Source organism: Desmodus rotundus, chromosome 2 (assembly GCF_022682495.2).
Source record: "Desmodus rotundus isolate HL8 chromosome 2, HLdesRot8A.1, whole genome shotgun sequence".
NCBI lineage: Eukaryota > Metazoa > Chordata > Mammalia > Chiroptera > Phyllostomidae > Desmodus > Desmodus rotundus.
This window is the reverse complement of record NC_071388.1, coordinates 23,010,919-23,019,179: the sequence shown is the minus strand read 5'-3', so window position 1 is coordinate 23,019,179 and position 8,261 is coordinate 23,010,919. Positions and strand designations below refer to the sequence as shown.

The following is an 8,261-nucleotide window of genomic DNA, read 5'->3' as shown; positions in this document are numbered from 1 at the left end:
ACCAGGTAAGGAGAATATTGAGAAATGGCGTAGGGTCAAAAGGACTACAAGAAGGAGTTACCTGCAAAGACTGGAGGTGTAGAGAGAGGCTGAGATTAATACTAGGACGGGGTATGAAGAAGTTTAGAGCAGGCCTGTGGGAGTTGAGCAGCTGTTATGGGGAGAGGATATGGTTCGCGGGGGAGGGCAGGTCAAGGAACAATGCGGCCCGGCTATTGGAAGTTCATCCACTTGGCTATTGAAACAAGGAGTTGCTTCAGAGAACAGCAGTGAGCCTACAGATTAGAATCTTCAAAAAATGAGGGGGAAGGACTCAGGGGTGCGTAATGACTGCATTATGGAGGAGTGGAAAAAGGTATCATCTGGTGGCCTAAGTCTAAACCTGGGAAGAGGGGTACAGAGGAGGGGGAGAAGTGACCTGGAAGTGGCCAAAAGAGAACATCCATGCCCTACCCCCAACCCCCACTCATCCTCCTCCAGGCCCAGGGGCAGCGGGAGCCTGTGAGCAGCCGCATTGGAGAGGGCCGCAGGGGGAAATGTCCTTCCGCAGAGCAGGATTCCTCTGATGTAGGGGGGTGAAAGCAGCAATATCGTGAGAGAGAAGAGAAGGAATTTGCTTAGGATGACTAAGTTTAGCAATACCAAACATCAAAACATAATGTCCAAGTTGTGCTGACAACTACAAAATCATCTATCATCATTGGGCTTTCTGAGCCAAAATATGCTTGATATCAAACCTGTAACAAAGCCACAACTCTTATTTTCAAAGCAGGTCATGTTGAACATAACATTCTATAGGGACAGCTACAAGATCTGTGAGCTCTGGCAAAGGATGGGGATCCAGAGTCATCTCTGAGGTAGACCCAAAGATAATGTTGGCAGCAAGGGAGAGTCAGGAACGCCTCTTATGGGCTTGTTGGGGGTGGGGGTGATCAAACCAATAAAGGAGACAGGAAAAGAGGACAGGAAGACGTGACTACTTCAGTTGGAGACAAGCTACCTTTGAGATGCCTGTGGGCTAACAAGCTGCAGTGTCCTGCAAAAAGGAACCTAGAACTCAGGAGAGCAGTGAGGCTGTGAAGAGATTTCGGAGTCATCAAATAGGTATGTGGAAGCTGAAGCAGGCGAGTGGGTGGAACTTCTCTGGAAGAATGTGCAGAGTGGCCTCCTCAGTCCTGGGCCCCGACGCCGATGTAACAGCAGCTCACCTGGCAGTGGCTAACCCATGCTGGCAACTACTACAATGGGGGGTACCCTGCCAAGCCACAGTGAATGAGGAGCAAAAGGGAAAATCAGTAATACTGATCCTGTCTGCAGTGTTGAATAGTGTCTCCCAAAAATTCCGGTCTACTTAAGAGCCTCAGAAAGTGACCTTCTTTGGAAATAGGGTCTTGCAGTTGCAATACATTGAGATCATACTGGATTCAGGTGGGACCTAAATCCAATGACTGGTGTCCCTATAAGAAGAGGACAGACACAGAGAGACACACAGAGAATAAAACCACGTGAAGAAGGAGACAGGCGGGAATGATGCAGCTACAAGGCAAGGAGCATCAAAGATGGATGGTGGCAGTCCTCAGAAGCTAGGAGAGAGACATGGGGTTTCTCCAAGCGCCCCTGGCCTCCAGAACTGGGGGACAATACATTCCTCTTGTTTTTAGTCACCCAGTTTATGGCACTTTGTTACAGCAGCCCTAGGAAACAAATCAGTCTTTACTTAAAAATTTGATATTTTATTATGTATTGCTTGGCATTTATTTTTATTTTTTTAAATATTGCATTAAAATATGTGCCTTGATTACTGTTTTGGTGCTCCCTTAAATTGTGCAGCTGAAGTTAGTGCCTCATTTCTTCACCCTAATCTTCTCAGTCTATTTGCAGAGACATATAGGTATATCTAAAGAACAAGCAGTAAAAGCAAGCAAGAAATCATGATTTCTAAATAAAAGGGTTGATTTCTTCAGTGAGGGATGATTTCGCGGTTTCTCTCATTGCAGAAACGCAGCCCCTTTCGTGGAAAGGGCACACAGATATTGACAAGCCTTGTTTAACTACAGTAGGCACGGTTTGATGACTTCATCTGTTTTCCTTGACAAAGAAAAATTGTGACGTGGTTTCGATGGCTTTAGGCCACATGTAAGACATTTTATGGATATGCTGTATTCACTTTGAGAAAATATCTAAAGAAAAAATCTTTTCAAGTTGAATATGAGTATGAGGGAGTTGGATATAGGGTAAGTTTTAGAACATGGCCCCAAGTTGTTCAAAACTCCTCTCATTGAAAGGTGAGGGACGGGGGGTGACAGTGGGCATACTTCTTGACTATGGGCAGCCTGATGACTCCTTCAACCAATAGACTGCAGTGAGCCAAATAATAAGGTTGGGTCATAAAAGGCAATGCAGCATCTACTTATGCACTAGAGCACTCTAGCTTGGAGCCCTGAGCTGCTGCAGGAAAGTCTAGCTACCTCGAGACCACTAGCTATTTAGAAGCTGAGCCACATAAAGAAGCAAAGAGCAGGTGCACACTCTCCCTCACCTTTCTTTCCCTACAGGCATGCATCACCTAAACTCTCAGTATCCCCACGAGACTTGCAACTGGGGAGCAATGGGCAGCGGCAGCTTTTCCCAGGTGAAGCCCCTAAGCCTGACTCCAAGGCCCCCTTTTCTCTGACTTCCCAGGGAGCTAAGGCAGCCCTGCCTAGGCTCTCTCACGTTGCTTCTTCTATCCTAAGCCCTTCCTTGTTTCACTGTCTGCAGCTCAATAAACCTACTCTCAAAATTAAAAAAAAAAAAACAAAACAAAAACCAACAACACCAACTACAGGTGCTCCTGTCAGCCATCCTAGTCTTGACTAGCCCAGCCCAAGGGATGAGGCCTAAGACCTCAAAGAGGAGAGATTAACCATCCCTGCTCTGCCAGTCTGAATCCCTGACCCACAGAACTTGTGAGCACAAAATAATTGTTTCAAGATGAGAGATTTGGGTCAATGTATTATGTAGCAGTAGAAACTGCAATGAACTATGAGGATCAAAAACCTATCAACATGAATGGATAGATTCATTATTCAAAAATATTCCAATCATCTGCAGAATGGAAGTTTACAATATTTTTAGATTATATTTTATTAGTTATGCTATTATAGTTGTCCTGATCTTTCCTCCTTTGCCATTCTCCACCCAGCACCCTCCCTTCCCTCAGGCAATCCCCACACCTTTGTTTGTGTCATTGGTCATGGCTATTCTGTAACTACCAATTTGTACTTCTTAATCCCCTCACCTCTTCCCTCATTCCCCCAAACACCCCTCCCACCTGGCAACCATCAAAATGCTGTCTGTATCCATGATTCTGTCTCTGTTCTTCTTGTTTGCTTAGTTTGTTTTAGATTCAATTGTTGATAGATATGTATTTATTGCCATTTTATTGTTCATACTTTTGATCTTTTTCTTCAATAAGTCCCTTTAACATCTCTTATAATAATGGTTTGATGATGATTAACTCCTTTGTTTTTTTATCTGGGAAGCTCCTTATCTGCCCTTTGATTCTAAATGGTATCTTTGCTGGGTAGAGCAATCTTGGCTGTAGGTCCCTGCTTCTCATTACTTTAAATATTTCTTGCCAATCCCTTCTAGCCTGCAGTTTCTTTTGAGAAATCAGCTGATAGTTTTATGGAAACTCCCCTGTAGGTAACTAACTTCTTTTCTCTTGCCTTTAAGATTCTCTCTTAACCACTCACCTTTGGCATTTTAATTATGATGTGTCTTGGAGTGGGCCTTTTTGCATCCATGTTGTTTGGGACTCTTTGTGCTTCCTGGACTTGCATGTCTATTTCCTTCACCAAATTAGAGAAGTTTTCTCTCATTATTTTTTCAAATAGATTTCCAATTTCTTGCTTTTTCTTTTCTCCTTCTGACACCCATATGATGCAAATGTTGAAATGCTTGAAGTTGTCCCAGAGTCTGCTTCTACTATCTTCATTTTTTTAAATTATTTTTTCTTGTTGTTGTTCTGATTAGTTGTTTTTTGCTTCTTATGTTCCAAATCATTGATTTGATTCTCGGCTTCATCCACTCTATTGTTGTTTTCTTGTGAATTGTTCTTTATTTCAATTAGTGTATCCTTCATTTCTGACTACATCTTTTTTATGCTGTTGAGGTCCTCGCTAAGTTCATTGAGCATCCTTATAACCAGTGTTTTGAATTCTGCATCTGATAGATTGCTTATTTCCACTTTCTGGAGTTTATCTCTTTTTCTGGAGTTTTGATCTGTCCTTTCATTTCGGCCATATTTTTTTGCCTCCTAATTTTGGCAGCCTCCCTGTGTTTGTTTCTATGTATTAGGTAGAGCTGCAATGACTCCTTGTTTTAGTAGTGTGGTCTAATGTAGTAAGTGTCCTTTAGTAGTGTAGGTCACAGTGGCACAGCCTCCCCTATCACCCAAGCTGGGTATTACCCATCCTTTGTGTAGGCTGAGTACATCCTCCTCTTGTGGTTGAGACTTGAGCTGTTGGCAGATCAATTGGAGGGATTTACCCAGGCCAGTCAGCTGTAAGGACTGGCTGTGACCACTGACCACGAAACTCCACCCTCCGTGAAGGATCAGCTGTGCAAAGGCAGGGTGGTGGTACTCGACAGGGTCTTAGCTGTCCACCGGGTGTGCAGGTTCTGGGGGTTCCTGGGTGGTGCCAGCCAGTATCAACCCCTACCTGTGTTCTGCCTGGGGCCACCCTGCATGAGCTTATAACAATCGGAGATGGCTGATACTTGTACTGGGCTTGGAAGTTCCCAGGAGAAGCCAAGCTGCAAACATAGGCTGCCTGCTGCTAGTGCTGTGGCCTGGGGCCAAGCAAGAGGTATGGGGGTTGGGGGCTTGCTGAGGAGGGGGCTTGCTGAGGAAAGCGCTTGCTTGTTTGAGAGAATTTAGGAAGTTGTGAAACATGAGCTAAGAATAGCCACTCATATTGGAAAGCCACAGTTAACAGCTAGGATGACTCACAAGTTGGGTGGGGCAGAGCCTCAGGGAATCTCCAGGATGGGACAAACAGTGTTAGTTAGCCAGGTTGATGGGTCAAAGATATGGCTCCCACCTTCCAGCTCTGTGGCTCTATGGGGGGAGGCTTCAGAAAAGGAACAGTGGTCTCTGCTCCTGGATCTATGTAAGAGAAAGCCATCCCGCAGCTCTCACCTTGATGCCAGATACTTCAGTTCCTCCCTATATGCCACTGGTGCCTTTCAAGCTGCTACTCTGGTGCTGGAGCTCAGAGGGAGTGAATGTGAGTAAGTCCATGTGCAAGCCCTTTCAGGCACTTCTTGGAAATGCCTTAAAGTAGGTCCTTTCACTGACTCAAACCCCACTGGTTTTTGTAGCCAGAAGTTATGGGGATTTATCTTCCTGGCACTGGAACCCTGGGCTAGGGGGCCTGGTGTGGAGGTGGGACCCCATTGCCAAGATATCCCTCCTGAATTTTTATCCACCACACATGGGTTTGCAACCAGCTTGTTCCACATCTCCACATCTTCACCCCTCCTACCAGTCTGGATGGATGTGCTTTCTTTAATTCCACAGTTGTCAGACTTCCATTCCACTCGATTTCTGAAGGTTGTGAGTGATGGCTGATCTATAGCTTAGTTGCAACTTTGATGTGGTTGTGTGAGGAGGGGAGCTGTGTTTACTTACACCTCCATCTAGACCAGAAGTCCTCCACAGTGTTTTGGAATAAAAGTTTTTCCAAATAATCTGAACTAATCTTTGCAGTCGTGTATTGTCCCACTTGAGGTTTTGTGTTATAGCTTCAGAGCAGTGAAACATATAAAGCCTGTTAACTAGCCTTGCTAATTCTTTCCATTCAAATTGCTTAATTGTGAGAGCCTCCAGAGTTATTTTAAGATAGAAGAGTTAAAGTTAGCAAACATTGCTTTTTGAGCCTCCATTGCAAATTTTATCCCATGAATGCACGTGTTAGTAAAATGTATTTTTAAGCTTCCCAACAAGAGAACTGATTAGCACAACTTTTCTGGTGGTGACTTTATGTCATGTCTATGTGTTTAGCAGTTCTAGCAGTAAAAATGTCAACATGATTGCTGACATTTTAAAGACTAACAAAATCATTATTTTTGTTTTTATTATAAAGCCACAAAAATAATACTAACTCCCACAATGCTTCTGTTTTTGTTTTGTGTAATTTGTCCTCAAAACACTGTATATGGTAAGGATAATAATAAAATCCGATAAATAGACAAAATGCTCCTCAGACTATGCAAACTTTGTGTTTTACCACACAGGGGATCCAGGTTCTCAACTTTATGATAAGATGTAATATACCCGTATATATATATTTTTTCTTTTCTTCCTTTTTTCTTCTCTCTTTTTTTTCTTAGATGTTTCCTCCATGGTTTATCTCCTCAGTCATTGTTCATGAGCTTCTGAGAAGCTGTAGGAATATGCAGGTGCAGACTCAAGGCCTGCTTTCTCTCCAGTGTTGTAGATAGGCCAGAGCTCTAAGCTCCCCTACGCCCCCTGGACTGAGCCTGGGGAGAGTGGAGTAAGGTATAAAATGTAAAAGTCAATCACTAGCATTTTTTTGAAAGGTAGAAGGCAGAATTTTTTGGAAAAAAAAAAAAGAATGTTATAGAATCACTGCTTCTGTGAATTGTAGACTTCATGGTAGACTTATAACATCACAACATTACACAAACATTATCAGAATGATTCACCCTAACATAAATGTTTGGATTGAAGATCATACAGTGTACCATTTTTTTCTGTTTTTACTATCCAGCTGTCAAATGTCATTAAAATGAACAATTTGCCCTGGCTGAGTGGCTTGGTTGGAGTGTCGTCCCAATGCACCACGGTTGTGGGTTCAGTCCCAGGTCAGGGCACATACAAGAATCAGCCGATGAATGCATAAATAAGTAGAACAATACATTAACCTCTCTTTCTCTCCCCACTCCCTTCCTCTCTTTCTAAAAAAATCAATAAATTTAAAAAAATGTAATTGAAGTTAAATGAACAATTTTTTTCTTTTTTCCTCCAGCTTTACTGAGATATAGTTGGCATATAACATAAGTTTAAAGTGCACTGTGTGATTATTTAACATGCATATTCTACAAAACATTTACCACATTAAGGGTAGTTAACACATCCCTTACATAACTACCATCTTATTGTTGGTGTTATGTTGAAAACATTTAAGCTCTCTTTTTGGGAAAGCTGGATAGCCACATGCAGAAAAATGTTACAGCACTCACAAAAATGAGCTGGAGATGGATTAAGACTTAAACCCTTGACACTGTAGGACTCCTAGAAAAAAAACATGGCACAGAAGCTCCTTGATATTGGTCTTGGAAGCAATTTTCTGGATAGAACAACAAACCACAGGCAACAAAAGCAAAAATCAGTAAGCAGAACTACATCAAATGAAAAAGCTTCTACACAGCAAAGAAACAATCAACAAAATTAAAAGGCAACCTATGAAATGGGAGAAAATATTTGCAAATCATATATCTGAAAAGGGGTTAACTTCCAAATATATAAAGAACTCCTACAACTCAGTGGCAAACTAAATAAATAAATAAAGTCAAAAATGATCAGAGGACCTGAATAGATATTTTTCCAAACAGGGCATACAAATGGCCTACAGGCACATGAAAAGGTGCTTCACATCACCAGTCAACAAGAAAATGTAAATCAAAACCACAGTAAAATATCACCAAAAATACAAGGAATTAAGTGTTTGTGGGGTATGAATAAAAGCCAACACCTGTGCACTACTGGTGGTAATGCAAATTGACACAAGCTACTATGGAAAACAGTGTAGAGGTTCCTCAGAACAATTAGAAACATAACTACCATATGATCCAACAATCCCAATTTGGGGTATAATCCAAAGAAATTGAAATCAGGCTCTCACAGAGATATCTGCACCCCCGTGTTCTTTGCAGCATTATTCACAGCAGCCAAGACATGGGAACAACCTACGTGTCCATCGAAGGACAAACAGATAAAGTGTGACATATACATCCATACCCCCAATCCCCAAAGAAGGGAATTCTGCAGTTTTTGACAACTTAGATGAAACTTGGGGGTATTATGCTAAGTGAAGTCAGTCAGACAGAGAAAGACCATACTCAATTATCTCACTTACATGTGGAATGTAAAAACCCCAAACTCAGAGAAACAGACAATAGAGTGGAGGTTGCCAGGAGCCGGGGGAGGTGGAGGAAATGGGGAGTTACTTGTCAAAGAGTACAAACTTCCA

The 8,261-nt window shown here is 42.3% G+C and overlaps 1 pseudogene; it reads right to left on the bottom strand.

Moving 5' to 3' along the window:
* Nucleotides 1-6,376: 6,376 nt before the first annotated feature.
* LOC128780350 (small nucleolar RNA SNORA73 family) lies at nucleotides 6,377-6,532 on the bottom strand (annotated as a pseudogene).
* Between the last annotated feature and the right edge of the window lie 1,729 nt (nucleotides 6,533-8,261).